Here is a 17,172-nt window from a genome sequence, read left to right on the forward strand (position 1 = left end):
TTCCTCCTCAGGTTTTGGTCATTGCATGTACTGTCAGAAAACTTTCCTAACACGTTGGGCAAGTCCAGCTCCACTTACACACATTGTGGTCCTGGCTTAAGTATGGCATGGAGGTTTGGGTCTGCCCAGGCTTGTTGAGTTGTGCGCCCAGTGCCTTTCAAAATAGATATAGTTATATTAGCCCAAGAGACTTAACTTTTAGTAGGTGAACATAGAAAAAGATGTAAAGTCACATTTATTTCAGATCCTCTGAGGTCTCCTTTTCAGATGGAATTCATCCCACACACACATCACATCCACATTATTTTATGGAACTTAAAAGGGTAGGGTAGATATTGATGAGATAGAGCATATTACTAACATCAGTAGTCACAAGATGATTTCCCAGTCCATGTATCTTGGGCTTGCCATGGGCCATTTGCACTATGGAGGGCTTTGGCTAACGGACACATTCCTCTATGGCATACTGCTCATACTTAATAGACAGAGAACCAGGATACATAATATCCCAAAGCTCAGCAGTAAGGATGGCAGATTCAGAAGAGAAGAGATAAGTCTGCCTAGACTAAATAAAGGTATGTTATGAATATTACAGTAGACAGAGCAGACACCACAAATCAGCTCAACTTTACGTGACTCAATCATATTGGTCTGAATACATCAGGTAGTTTTTTTTGTACTACTTCCTTATTTTTGTGGCATACCTAATAACCAAGCAGTAAACATGAAATGTATTATGTAGAGCTGAAGTTATACTTGACAGTGGTTCATTATTCATGCTGGAGGCTCATTTCCATATACCCATTTGCTCTGAGCACACTCCTGGCAAATTTGTATTCTCATCCACACCGGAGACAGCACTGAAAACATCTACTTATTGCAATGCAAATTTTCATCCAAACATACTAAGCAAACATTACCACGGGACTTTAAAAACACTACATTAATAAATTGGTATTTCAGGGGAAAAGTAATAACTGGGACACAAAAGATGGGTATTACGAACTGACAACTGAAGTTGTTGCTTCACAAGTTTTCAAAGCATTATAGGTCATCATTCAAGACATACCTGGGATGTATACAAAAATCAAAACTTATCATTATAATTCAAAAGAAAAAACCCTAGAGGCTTGAGTTTTATGGCCATTAATCACATACTACAAAACTGGACAGGTGAGGATCATAAAAGGAGCTTCCAAAACGCGAGATGTGCTGGATTTATGAATTTAAGACTCTTATACCAATTTGAATGCTGAATTCAAATCGTACAATTTCATGTAATAATCTAAACACTTGTGGGGGGAGGGCAGGCCCGGACTGGCCATCGGCCGGGCCGCTGCAGAGCCGGATTGACTTAGGGGCTGATGGAGCTGCAGCTCCAGGCCCCTACCTTAAAATAGGCCCAGTCAGGACGCATTAACGCAAGGCCCCTTAAGCACGCCGCAACTGCGACCGGGTCCGCCACTCTAAGTCCGGTCCTGACTGGGCCTATTTTAAGGTAGGGGCCTGGAGCTGCAGCTCCATCAGCCCCTAAGTCAATCCGGCCCTGCTGCGGGCCAGGTCGCAGTTGCTGGTAAGTAGGGTGAGGGAGGGGGGTGCAGTGAGAAGGGGCAGAGGGGGGTTAGATAGTGAGAAAGGGGGAGAGGGGATAGATAGTGAGAGGGGGTACATATTGAGAAGTGGGGAAGGGGGTACATAGTGAAAAGGGGGAACATAGTGAGAAGGGGCAGATAAGATGGGGAGAGGGGGTAGTGTGAATGCATTTGAGAATGAATGAATAAATGTGTGGATGAATTGTGTGAATGCATATGACAATTAATGAATTCATGTATGGGTGAATTGCTTGAATGATTTGTGAGACTGCATTAATGAATGTGTAAATAAATAAATAAAAACGGCGGGCTTAATGGGCTGCTCAGGCTTAAATGCCCGGGCCTATTTTTTGTCCCAGTCCGGGCCTGAGGGAGGGTGTCAATTTGATTTGCATGCAACAGTTGTGAAGTCTTTAGTAAATTATGTTTTTATGTAAACATATTTTTAATGTGAATAATGAGGTCATCTGAGAAACAGAGACCAAGTTATACTAAATGGGTATGTACATAACACATTAAATAGTTTAAGGATTTAATGAACCATTTTTTCTCCTTTATATCATAAGGACAGTAATAAGAGCAATACTATCTCAATTTATATAATATCTATCTATCTATCTATCTATCTATCTATCTATCTATCTATCTATCTATTATCTATCTATCTATCTATCTATCTATCTATCTATCTATCTATCTATCTATCTATCTATCATACCCCTCTCATAAGGATGGTTTAATTCCTCTTTAAATAAAGATTTAACAGGGTTATATTAACACTTGCATTTACAACATTTTAGGCTAGAAATTAAATTAGATTTGGAAGCGTTCCTCACGTTGGATACTTGATGTGTAGGTCTGTAGGAGCAGAGTCTCATCGCCTGGCTGTAAGAGTAAAGCCTCAACAGCTCATTTTCCATGTCAGGAGGCGCGTTGCTATGGCAACGTGTCTCTATCACATTGAAATCATGGAACCTCAATGTGGGGTTATCCACTTCATTAGTGTGCAGCTGCAAGTCGTGCAGTTTTTAAAACTGCGGGCTGACAGTGTCCACTAAGCCGAGAATCAGAGTATAGCACTGCTGATATATACAGGAATTATTCTTAAATAAGACATCCAGCTTGATACATTAGAAGTGTAACAATTCATGATTTTAATACATGGGAGTCATTTTTAAATTCATTTTTTTTACGCCTGTTAAAGTAATAATCACACGGTTTATTGGGTTCTTCATTTATGCTGACCAATTATGTCGTTTTATGTAAAAGTATTTAACAGGGATACTTAAGATACAATGTGTGCCTTATGAATAGTATTTGCAGATTATATGATGCTTAAAGAAAGGTTTTGAATTTATTTTAGTTAATTACACAAGTATACAGCAACAGTGGAGGTTTTAAACAGTTTTATGTATAATATATATTTTTAAAATACTATATATTTGGTCATTGTTTCATGTTGGAAATGTATTCAATTTCTTTTCATTTGGCAGGACTTGATTTTAATTTACTTATCTATGAGGAAGCCTCTTTTTTGGGGCAAAATGCATTTATAATATTTTCATTTTTTGGTGATGATTACTTGCTCCACATTTTTTCTAGTAACCTTGTTCTTATTAGAAGAGGAATTGCATAAATCATGGATTTCATTTAATAACAAGAAGATTTAAGACGTGGTGGTTGATGACTTGCTTTTTTCTTGGCTGCTGTTCTGGACATTGATATTATCCACCACAGCAAAACAGTACAAAACTCTTGTTTACTTCATTTCAATCAACTAGGAGACATTATGCATTCTTTTTTGGTTCCTGTCTTTCCCAATGAAAAACACAAATGTGTTTATAGGATGAATAATTGTGTTTGCATTTAATGGGCTACCTCTTGCCGCTTACAGTAAGGAACATTTTGTGACTCATTGGGTGGTAATGAGTTCAGTTTATGTTGTTAAGTGGGGTGTTTTTCTATTTTATCAGCTGAAGTGGTTTTTAGTAGCCAGTGAACAGTTGAGAAGATTTTGTTGTCCTCCCTTCACTCCCACAAATCTTCCTTAGAATTGTTTAAAGGATCATTAATCATCCTTTGCGCAACAAAGTGTTAAATGCAAGCTCATCTTTGTATTAGTTTTTTTCCAGAGAACAATGTAAAATAATTGACTTACATCCCCACATTATCCAATCACCAGCTCATTGTACTCATTGGATAGCATTCAATATGAGAGTTATCATGTGTCAGAGCCAACATTTGTTTTTGCACTAATATTAGATGAAAACCTTCTTAAAATTGTAGTTGTAAAAGCTTGTCATTTTAGTAGAAGATGTCTAGCATATTTACATATATGTATCAAGTTAAGTTATATTATTAAATATTTACCAAAACATTAATATGAAATATAAACCCTGAAATTATTGGAAGAGTAACTGTCCCCTGTTCAGTGTTGCCATGTTGTTTCCAACTACCCCAATCCCCATGGGGCGATGATGTGCTTTATGGGCATTGGCTCCCGGTTAACTCGATCATGTTTTGGTACACTTCAGCCTACAATATAGCAAAGGATCACCGGAGCTGCTTATAAATATGAACTCCACTCTGTAAGTAGCAACAATAAATATAAAAAAGCTCTCAATGAGAGAGACAGGGGAAACAGAGGAGTAGGTACTCACTGGGTACAAATGTATCACCCTCAATAATGAATTTGAAGAAAAGCAGAAGACCTTGATAAGGGCGTTTGTTCACGCCGAAACCAGTCGGTGTTTCCATTAATAAAGAGGAGAACTGTTTTTGACCATTATCCTGGCTGAGTCTTCTGCTTTTCTTCATATTTCTTATTGAGGGTGATACATTTGTATCCAGTGAGTACCTACTCCTCTGTTTCCCCTGTCTCTCTCATTGAGAGCTTTTTCAATTGGTACACTTCACCCAACATGGCTTATGATATTTCCCTGGCGTAAGACAATGGGTTACTGGTTATTAGAGCCCATTTGGGTATTTCATTTAAATATACTAATTGTTTTGACAAATTTTATTGTTCTGTTAGTGAGCCAGGAGGATATATGGAGAAGGTGGAGAGTAGACATAGAGGAAAAAACTAAAGCAAATTAAATTGATGGCAGAGAAGAACCAGTCAGCTCATCTAGTGTGGTCTGTATTGCTGTACACACCCAATCAGTCTTTGTTCTTGTCTTAACTTCAGGGTTGCCATATCTCATTCATGTTCATAATCCCTACTTTTATTAACTTCTACCACTTCTGCTGAGAGGTTGAAGTGTAATCCTCTCTGTAACATCAAACCTTTTTACATCTATGCCTTTGACCTTCTCGTTTTAGACTTTGACCTGTTATTCTATTATTTCTCCACTTTAAAAATAAACGTCCCTCTAAAAGGCTAGGGTAGGTATCCAACAAGTGAAACTAGTGGGTCTTTACAGCAGCTAAATTGCAATGTCTCTTTTATGATATTTTCGACTCTTTAGGACAGCTAAATGCCTACTAGACTTGTGCAATCAGATTTGTATGGATTGCTACTTTACCAGATGTTGGCATGAAAGCTAGGGCAGACCCGCAACAAAGTGGAAGAAAATGTTTCATCCAGAATTCTTGGGCTCTTTCACTCATACGCTCATTCTCGATCACTCTCTTTCTCACGCTCTCTACCTTCTCTGTTGACCACTTCCACTTTTGCATCTTCTTGTTCTTCATCTTCTATCTTTTATCTTCTATCTTCATCCACATCTCCATGAACATAACCTGGAGCAAACTTGAGCCAAAAAACAATGGGCCAAAAGCAAACCAAAAAAGTGTAGAAAAGTTGGCCGCCCAAAAGAAAATCAAAAAGGAAAGAGCACAACTGATATATATGCTCTAAAAATAGTTTTATTGACAGCAAATAGATTAAACATTGCAAAAGGTAAAGTGACTTACATCCAATATACTGTAGATGGCATATGTGTGTGGCAGAAGAGCGGAAACAGCCTAAGAAACCCTCGTTTCAACTAAAAAGTCTTCCTCAATATACTCTACCCGTAAATGTATTCGAGACATTTATAAAGTTTAAAAACCAAACCTGGAACACCTACGCGTAACATGTTGTCATGACTTCCGCATAACGTGATGTCATGACTTCACACTTCAGTGCTGTGGTACTAAACTCTATCTTGTACACATGCGCCTCATTATACCAAGATAACAAGGATATGCACACACTGTATCAAAGAGACATAAGCAACGCATGATTCATTTGCATGAATTGTAATGTAACAGCATATAAATAAATATAGTAACATCGCAAGACCATGTATAAAACACAAAAAGATCAAACAAATCGTTTTGGCCCTGTTTGCATATGTCTAATATTATATGCATCTGATGGAGCAAAAGGGTTAGATACAGCTTATGTTTTGGACTGAAAAAAACAGTTAGATTGCCTGTAGCTGAGGAAGGTGGCAGAAAATCCACACAATTGTGTTTTTAAAGAGGCACATAGCCTAAACCTCTCAGTCTAAAGATAGCCGGTATCCAGACTGGTTGTTCACTGAAGCTTGTCTGAAGTATAGTAACTATAGTTAATATATAAGTGTATGTTTAATTCAGACAAGATGTTTTTTTGTTTTGGTTCCAGAGCTGGTAATTATCTCTAACAACAATCACTTACGCACATTTAAAATAACAAAACCCTTTCTATGCTGATGTCTCTCAACTGTTCTACAGTCTTATCTGGACAACATCTGTCTCAATAACCCTAGAGTAGCTACTCCCCTATTTTTATTTTCCTGGTTTCATTTTAACATTTTTTTTCTTGCTTGTTTTTTTACTTTCAGAATACAGATAAAATCATAGTTCTAGTTCACCACTAGGCATTTGTAATTCTACATTACTTTCTTGTAGACAGTTGGTAAACTCTCTGATGTTGCTATGGCTAGATGTGTATTAATTAGCAGGACATTAAAAGAGACTTTGTAAGAATGCACTGTAAAAAAGTCACCATTTGCATCTACTACAATAAATCTAAACTACCTCTTTAATTTTGTGTGTTCCTTTCTATGGAATAATAGTGTGGATTACGGGCTACTTTAGTGTAATCTTGGAAACCAATACATACCGGTGTACAAAAGTCTCCACAACTTCAAAAGCCTGGCATCGAATTGAAAAGCTTGATCAGATTCTTAGGCATAGTGCCAAATTCAGGCATAAAAAGAAGTTTGGTCAATAAACTCTGTATCTTTCTACAGATCATTTAAAGTCTTTGTAGTCTTATTTAATAGCCGGTGATAATCCCAGCTCTGTTTTACAAGGTCTAAGCAAATATCAGCATGAACAGCAACCTTGTCAATGATTTTCTTTAATTACATATACTGTAGATATATATATATATATCTATATATATATATATATAGATATATATATATATTCATGTTTGATTATTTTTAACAATGTCACATAATCTGATTGTTACATTTTAAGTGGATTCGCGTGTTCTCACATCTCATACTAAACTAAGCTCATTATAGTTGTGAATGCTATACGTGCCCACTTGCATGCTATATATGGCCACTTTTATGCCTACACATGCTTTTTAAATTATATAGCAAGTGCTTGGAAAATGGGAACAAGTGTGTAGGCAGGAAGTGATTGGCAGCAGTTGACAGATTCTGCATCACTGTGCCACAACGCATGCAAGACTCATTGTATTAACACAGTGAGATCTGGTTCCAGCTACAAAACAGAACTGGTTGATAATAAACATATATTTCTAGAAAATAATTAGGTGTGTATGTGCAAAATGAAGTTGAATGTCTATTATTATTATTATTATTATTATTATTACTCCGTGATAGCTATGTGTTGCATTTGGTTGCTCAGAACTTTGTATTGCTAAATTGGCTGAAATTGTCACCTTCCAATCCAGATCCATAGTATCTGAGAATGTGGTTTGAGATCAGTGAAGATGGACACTAATTTGACGTGATCCCTGGACCTTCACAGTTTTTGAGATATTTGAAACAAACTATTTCAACATATTTGTTGAAAAAATGTAAATTGGCATTTCAGCCTATATCCTATTTTAAATACCTTTAAAGAGAAGTCAAAACACCTCTAGACCTGACTAAACTCTCATGCCCCCTAATCTTAATTTGCCCCACCCCTTCCTCATTTGGTCTCACCCCTCCTCTTTAGGCTCGACCCATTCCTCTCTGTATGTTAAGCGTGGATACAGAGTAGTTGCTTGTATACAGTATATTGTTCATAAAGGGCTGGTCCCTCCCTGTGTGCCAGTGTGGCGCCCCCCCGATGAGAGGCATCTGGGGTGGAAAAAAACCCTGGGAACCATGTAACAGCCTGTTCTGGGTAAGGGCAGCTTTGTATGCCACCCCTTATAAAGTGCCGCCCTAGGCCAAGATACCGCCCTCTGATATATTAACATATAAACGTGGATTTATAGGGATTAACTGCACTGTGTAATGCAAATTCATCACAGAAGAGACATGTACAAATTATTACCTGAAATCTTCATGGGATGCCTTAATAAAAATGCGATAAGTTATTTTAGAGTATACAAACCTCACTACGATGCAGTCAAGATTAGTATACAGGTTTTTACTGTAAAAAGTATATAGTATAGTATGTATATAGGGCAAGGAGAGCAATGACATCACTGGTCCTAGACTAAATGGCATGCCAGGCAAGAATAATCCTTGGCGCTCATCCTATTTTTTTCTGTTTTAGATAGAATCATGACTTAAACCCATCTTTGCCTCTGCGTCTTGCCTTGCTGTTTTATCTCAACATTGTAGAACACTATAGTACACTCATAGGCATCTAACATTCTGAACTTTTAGAAAGGAGGCATGTCAGAGGAGGAAAGAGGGACTCGATTTGGAAGAATAAAGAACTGCCCAGTGCCTCCATGCTTCAGGTAACCCGTGCAGTTGCCTGGGATGCCTGTTGCCAATACTGGCCCTGAACAGTGACACTAAGTCGAATGGGCACAAATCAGAAATATGAAGACTGGAGAGAACTGGCAAGATACACTCACACTCTCTCTCTCTTAAAATTGTGTTGGGAATTATTCATATTAAAGGTGCTGTTCCACATAGACGTTCTTTGCCCAACTTTCCTAGATTATTATATTGTTATGCACTATTATGGTATGCATCTTAAAAAAAACATATTCCTTTTTCAATATTGTCATGGAAACCTCTGTGCCATACAGGCTATGGCCCCTGGCCTTGGGAGGGGTGCTGTTTAATGTTTAGTACTTTTGTGCTCAATAAATGTTTCTGCTTTATTTGGCATATGTAGTTTCTATGTTTCCTTATAGTGTTTGGGTGCACCTCTATATCACTCTACTCTTATCCACAGAAAACATGGGGTCCTAGAAAAGGGGGCATCAAACTCGAACTACAGACATTCATCCTTCTCATACAACTCCATAGGATATCATATGAATTTTAGTTTAACTGGATATTAATGTTTACTCTAAGTGACAATACACAAACCTGATTCTATTGTCTTTAATAACAGCAGAAAATCCAAGTATATTTATTTATGATCTGTAGATGTAGGTCTGTAGGTCGCTATTTGGTTGGCCACAAACATTACATGGAAGTTTATGTTTTTCAAAAACAGTCAGTACAACCAGAATTCAAAAGAAAAATCCAGAGACCATTAAAAAGTCTATATTTAGTAGCTGAACAGACAGTCTTTACACTCGTCTGTTTAGGTCAAACTGCTATAGACTTGTTCTGTTTATATTGCTGAATCATTTGTAGCAAGAACAGGAGACATCACGTACAGGATTTCCTTGTAATAACCTTTAGAGACTTTTCTGAGGTCTTAGTAAACAGTATCTACATAACATGGACACATTATTCCATTTGGGAGCGGCAAAATATAAGTAGAATATTACAAAGGGGAACAATAACGTCTGCTGTTTCTGCGTAACTTGTGTTTGTAACAAAAGGAAAATGTGAGTCATGCATTATGAGATTCCCACAGTCTTCCCTAACTTTTGTATTTGAAAAGGTTCCAAGGGACACATCCCTTGTTGATGTTAATCTTGGGGTTATTCAGTAAAAGCTGAGTTTTCCCAAGAATAACTATAAGTAAGGGTGGCCTTAGAGGGGAAATTTTGACCACATGTTCTGTAAAATGCATTTAAAGCTGATCACCTCGTGGAACGAAAATACAAAAATGTCTATACAGGACTGATAACAAACAATCCATCATGGGTTAACACTGATCACGCTACCGCACTGATCACACCTGAAATCACAGGGAGAAGGATGTCTGATGGCTGCCTAATCTCTACTCCGTCCCAAGAGCCATTGCTGGCACTTATAATGGTACTTGATACATGCACCAGTTACATTTCAAGCATCTGAATGCCAGAACAGAAGTTTGAACATTCCCTTCCTGCGGTATCAGTGCTGATGTAGCATGTAGCATTAGACAGCATCGGACAGTGTATGATCAGGAAAGAAGAGGTGTGATCTACAGGGAGCTTGATCCGAATAATGAGAGATGCAACAAAGTTTCTGTCTCGGGAAAAAGGATTTCTTTTTCAAAATCTAAAAAATCATAAAAACAAAATTGAAAAATAAACAAATATAGGGACCCCTGGGGGTATCTAGTTACAAGACAAATCCTTATGTTCTGCAAAAATCCCAAGGGAACTCTTGTTATGTTGCTCTCCTCTCTGATAAGGGTTGAAAAAGTAAATATGGTACATAGATAAAAAATGTTTTTAAAAGTGTCAAAATGGACAGTTGGAAGGTATGTGGACATTTATTTGTTTTCTATTTAGTTTAATGCTATACTTAATTATCATGAATATTTCATGAGGATGAAGAAAGAAGAAGCTGGAAGCCGGCAAAATATATAGCTAGAAGCAAATTATCATTAGTTTCTTATTTCAGTACTGCTGAAATCCTTTGGAGGCATCACTAAGTCTACATCATTTGATTCAGTGGAGGAAGCTGCTCATACAGAAACATTTCATTCATTTGCTTTGATGTCTGTTGCTTGTTGCATCACGAGGTGCATGAACATAGATGCACAAGCATTGGTGTCAGATCCATCGTGCATAATGGCACACCAAGCTGCTATGTGCCATGAAGACAAAGGGGAAAAAAAAACTCTACCAAGTCTTGACTGCAGAACATGGAGTGCTGATGGAGTTCATAAAAAAAAGTAGTCATGTGACTTTTTTATTTTTTTTGCATGACTGTTCCATTTAACCTTCCCCTTACGTTTTATAAGTTCACTTTAGGCCTTTGGCAACATGTTTATAGAGTCAGCATCTTCAATGAGTTTACAGACACACACTGTCTGTCGACATTGTGCCAGCTATCGTCTCAGCCAGCGTTTTAATGATGCTGACTGGTTCAGGAAAATACTTTGTGACTAGTGCTGTATAATTAATTCTAAATTGGGAAAAATGTGATTTAGGAGCAGGGTACCAGTTTAAAGTGGATAATCCCACCCGAAAAATGTGCAAATCATTATATGATGGAAGGTTGCCATTGCCCCTCATATGCTTAGATTCATTGCACATTACTGAAAATCTTTTCCCATAATGCTTAGCTTGGGTTAAACCTCACCAGCATGTTGTCCTTGACTTTATCACTTATACTTTAATAAGTTCACTTATGGGAGTTTTAAACCATTAAATGCATCGCTACAGACATTTACAAGAAAAAGATCATTGCCTTTATTGAACAAGTGTACGACCCATAGCATTCTCTTAAACTGCACCCAACTGACCTTCTCTCACCACATTCTATCTGTAGAAGAATATGAGACTTTGTTAAGTAAAGCACTTAATAACAGAATACAATTCTTAACATTAAAATGTCCTCAACAGGTTCATCTAAATTTAAGTATGAGAAACAACCATAATCACAGTGTGCAAATTCTTACCATAACCATAGCAGCATTGATGATGATATTATATTTATTGATATAATTTGCAAAAACGGATCAGGAGCATTTCCAAAAGTTATTTATTTATTTGTTTTTATTTTATATAATGTCCATCCTAATTCATACTAGCTTTTTATAATGTTTTTCCCATTAAATAACCACAAATGTTCCTGTACTCCGTGTGTGGGTGAAACACATATTGAAAAGGCTTGCCACAGGAAAGATATTATGCAAACTGTCTCACCTGTTTACCTTAGCAACGGTTTCAGTTTACATGTGTGTGAGTGGGAAATAGAAACTGGTAGTTCGTATATCCTACCTAGAGAATCGCACACTCCCTAGAGAGGTTTCTGTTTGCGAAGATTTCTAATTGCATAGGCAAAGTCTTATGACATCACTCTTTAGAACAAATTTACAAATACTAATGATTTTTAAACACGTAAAAGGAATGCAGCATTTAGGGTGTGTTCTGAAACCTATTTTTATTTGTTGTATCATAATATGTCATGATTTTTCTTATTCTTAAAAAAAAAAACATGTTACCTATAAAAAAATGTAATCTATTGCTAACTGTTAAAAGTAGTAAAATGAACATTACAACCAGTTTCTGCTGGTCAGTGGCGTAAACCCTTTGTCCCTGTCTCCTTGTATGGATTAAAAATTGTTTAGAAAGGCTTCTTGCGACTGGAACGCACCAGTCCAGGTCGGAAGGGCCCTTTCTAAACTATTTTGAACAGGAGACAAACTACGCATTTGAGGGCTGAAGGGCTGAAAATATGCAAACCATCTGCATCTGACAGAATTTAGAAAACCAAATATAAGTGCTAAAGGAAGGTTACAATCCATAGTATTGCGTTTTTCTTTGTTTCGGTAGTCTGAGGTATCTTATGACTCCCCTCATCATGGATGTGATCCAAAATAACAGGGCTACAGTGGAACCCCAATATTCCTCTTGTGGGAAAGTGTGCCCCCTTAATTGTCCCTTTGGTCGAACCCTTAGGGAGAAAAAGGACACAGGGGCTGACTGGCCTGGAGGGAAAATTTAAATAAAAAACTTGGGACAGGGGGATAAATATTTATACCAGCGTGGTGCATAGATAGAGTCTGTGGAAACATTTTTGGATTTTTTTTTTTGCATCTACAATTAAACACGCATTAGCTAGAGATGGAGTTACATCCCAAGATTTAGAGTGAAAACTCTATGTGACTCATTATATAGACCACTTCTTCCTTACTCTTCCAATATATCCTGTACCTCAGATGTCATTTTAGGTGCTGACTGGCCACGGGAAGGGAAATGAAGATACTCTACGACCAATGTTTCTGGACCTCCAGAAACAAAATATTTGCTGAGGTAGAGTCACTAGACCCTGTGAAACTTGGGGTCATTAATGGTTGCATCCCTTGTAGTTGTCAATGGAAATTTCCTTCAAACAAAAGTCTTTGTTTTTAAATACCCCAGAGACAGGGACCAATTTATCACAGGTAATAAAATATTCTAGCCCGTATTCCGTGTGTCTAAAGCTAGTTCAGTAGCCCCACTGGGTATGTGTACAGTACTGAATATTCCAGGTCTGTTTTTTTTCACAAAGCAAATAACTAAATATGCTTTCCTTCTTTCCTCATTGCTTGCTTCTGCTGTGTAAAATAAATAAGGATGTGGAAGGAAAGCTAATAAAAAAAACGAATTACACATCAAGTAAAGGAAAATATAGTCCTGCATGTTTGCTAAAAAGTTTTTGTCTGACAGGAATATGGAAACATACTCATCCTGCTTAATTACAGACTTATAAATCCTCTCTAAGCTCATGTCGGATAAAGAGTTTTAGTGACAGTAGAGCATGTTTTTTTCCTTTGGTCTTTAAATATTCAGTAATGACAACAAGAAAAAGATTTGCAGCACACATGTTCGTACATACATTCAACTTTGTTATGTCTAGATTGGACTGAGAAAAGAAGACAACAACAACAACAGCAAGTTATTGTAATATGATGTCCTTGTCTTTCTTTACCCATTTCACACCTTGCTTGAATACTTTCTTGAGGTTGACGGCAAAATTGCTTAAATTAGACAACATGGTCCAATTCTCAACTCATAACCCCTTGCAAGCACTCATATTCACTTGAGTGAGTGGTCTCAACTTAACTCAAGTCATGTCAGCTGAGTTAATACCTTAAATCAACTGGTGAATGGACCAGGCTGAGAATAATAATCTACACCAAGCCATAAACTTGAACTTGAAGAGTATATCTCTACGGAAACAGAAGCGTCTGCAACAACCAGTAGTAATGGACCCAAAAATATAAGTGCTTTTAAGAAAACTTTTTAAGTTGAATTGTAACCATTATGTTGTCCTTGGTCAGTAGTGTAGTTCATTGTGGTCCTTCTAGACCAACAGAAGCTAATTGTTCCAGACATTTAACTGAATAGAAGGTATTCAACTTTTGTCAATGTTTTACATGTATTGTAAAATTATGAGTTAATATTTTTATTGATACAGATTGGTACTTACACTTTCCTCATGTATTTATAGCTATTGTACCCCACTCAAAATGTCTGTAGACCACTGTACTCATTATATGACTGACCTTTATGTACCTTCCTTTTATTATACTGTAACTGTAAAGCTCCAAGCACGAAATCAGGGTCTGCATTTGGGGCAACTAGAATTATCTGATCACTTTTTTGTTTCGAACGTCCCTCATTTCTCATCACTGACCTTAAAAGGACTGCTTGAACCAATTAGCTAATTTAAGTTAATAACGGGGAGGGATAATCATAAAGCTCAAAAGAAAGAGAAGTTAAAATAACTGCTCCCATGGTATGCACTAATGGTGGGGTTTGAATTATAGAACGCTTCAGGTTGTTGGAAAAAGTCAGAAAAAATTGCATACTTATTTTTTATTAAAAATAAAAAAACTAATAATAATAGATTTTCAGGATGGAACACAAAAATGAGGAGATGTCTTCACTTAAAGCAACAATCAAACATTTTTGCTTCTTTCAGCAGGAGACTGGTAAGTCCAACAAAAATCCAATATAAAAGCAATACTTTTTACATAGAAAAAGCCAAACAAGTTACAATTTATTTCATGTCAGATTAAATTTAGTTTTGTTGTTCTGAAAGCCTTTTCTAAATAGTAAATTGTTTTGAAGGGATGACAGTGTAAATGCGGCTTTGAAACCCATGCCACCTAAATACCTCCACTCAGAAGGCTACGCCATGGCTTTTAAATCTTTCGTGTCATGTTGTTTTTCTTGTTGACTTTTAAAGCACATATGTTTGCATATTTAAATTATTTGGGTAATGTGAAGTAGGATATACAGTGAGAAAGCACTGTGTGTTCCTCCGATTTACCTAATATGCCCCTTCCAGACACACAGAGCGTTACAGTGAGCAGGCTGTCTGCCTTTGGCTCTTAGCTGTATTTTGGCTTAAAAGGCCATTAACCTCAGACTTCAACTTGGCTTTCCTTAATTTGGTCCAGCAGGACTGCCAAGGCTACGAGACACAAATAACCACTGCTATTATTTTAATAATTTGCTGACAGGAAATAATGTGTAAATTGCAAAACTCTGTTATAAATGGTCATTCACCTAAAGAGGAACTTTGTTTCCTTCACATCCTTTGCACTTGAAGGTAAATTGTCACCGTTTTAACTTGTAACTAAATTCATTTATTTCAAATAAATCTGCAACTCCTACTTTTTATTTATTTCATTCCATGTAACTGGTTCGGGAATACGCAGATTACAATGGATAATGTGTGGCAAAAAGGGGCACAATTAGCATAAGTAATCATGGCCCTTTTCTGAAGCTACTTCTCGACTCATCACCCTTAGGTCATAGCTCATGAGTGCTAAGAGCGCATGTACATCTGGGAATTCTGGCCTCTGATCTCAAAGTGTTAGATTTAGGACTGGAAGATATGACCACAAGTAACCACCCTTTTTTCTCCCATTCTCCCTTGCTCATGAATGGCCTCCATCTCCCAATGAGGTTGGTGCCCCCTCTCCAAACACCCCCATGCCCCTCAGCTAGACTGACCACATTTGGAGGACCCATACATTCTACATGTTGCTGACCAGCAGTGTTTGGAATGCATAAACTAACAGAAGAGGAACTTATGCCCTATTATGTATTCCATACTGCAGGGTAGCAAAAAGGTCGCCCTAGACACAGACACCATGAGTGACCAACACGTTGCACTTCTGAGTTCTTTTCCTATTGAAATCAATAAAATATGAATTTGCAGAGTGAGTGAGAGACGAATGTTAAATTCCCTAGTGTATAGTTTTTGCTAACCTTAGGATCAACAATAACGTCTGAAGAGGGATGGGTCTACCAAATCTCTAATGTGTTTTTTCAAAAGGGCTTTACTTAGACTGTTAAATCAAAAATGATCTTTTTTAGCGTCACTGCAAATGCACAAAGGATAAAATACAAATTATATATTTTGCTTTGACTGTCACGCCATAAAGCTGATTTGAAAAACCCAGTAAGCTTATAATTACAGTATTATTTCATGTTGACAATTGAAATGAATGTAATGCATAACATGTATATGTAGGACACATCTGATTTATAGTTATTTCATTTGGAACTATGGAATCATTCCAGAGTTGAAATTTAATGCTATAATAAATAGATTTAAATTATTGAATATTTCTTTAATACATTTGCCAGCATAAAGTGTAATTTTTGTAGATGTCATGTACTTTTGTACTGTTGTTTAGGATTTTGGTACTTTAGAACAATTCATTGGACATCAAAAAAATGAAATTGCCCTATTTTTCTTTAACATCAAATGCATTCTTTCAAATACATGTAACTTATCTTTAACTTTGTAGCTACTTCATGTGATGTCATTTTATTGTATAAAGAATACATGTTTGGTAATGTTTTTTTAATGCTTATTACCCACCGGGTATGATCCTTAACCTGCCAAACAGGGCTGGGTGAAATGTTCCCATATCTGAAATACGGCGGCATGTAGTATTTTCTTTCCTGTGAAAATTCATACATAAAAAATATTCTTCTGTTGTTACTTACATCATGAGCATTGTAACGTTTATGTCATATGACCACATGCGACATCACAACGCACACAACACTTCATAGAGTGTTTTATGATGTCAGCAGGTATTTACTCCCATGAGAGTTACTGCAATAGTGGACGAAAACATGCCGTTTTTGCTTCAGTCCCTGCAAGAAAATGTTTCCGTTCTTCACTTGTCTTGTAGCCCATGTAGACCTTGGTCACAGAATAATCCCTTCACCTCCATAGATATTCCTTTATTGTAGTGTCAGTTGTGCATGTAAGTATAGTACTTTATTGGAAATAGTAAAATAACCCAAAAACCCCATGCACTTCAGTCTAATTTCCCAGCACTCTGAGTGCCTGGCAACTTACTGGGGTTGGTTTTGGCCAGGCTACATATGAGACTCTGTAGGAAACATAATTTAAAACTTTAATTGGAAAACATTCGGGAGACTTGTCTCTGTTGGTTGACAGAGGCTAGAAAGCAGGTCATGTGGGCGCTACTTAAAATGATAAGGTCTACCAAACTCATACAAAGATTTCATGTGGTGAACTGGTTATCATTGTGTATTTGAAGTTACTTATTGAGAAACTTTCCTTGTGGTTCAGTAGTTTCAGTT

The sequence above is a fragment of the Spea bombifrons genome, chromosome 2, assembly GCF_027358695.1.
Source record: "Spea bombifrons isolate aSpeBom1 chromosome 2, aSpeBom1.2.pri, whole genome shotgun sequence".
NCBI classification, from domain to species: Eukaryota; Metazoa; Chordata; class Amphibia; order Anura; family Pelobatidae; genus Spea; species Spea bombifrons.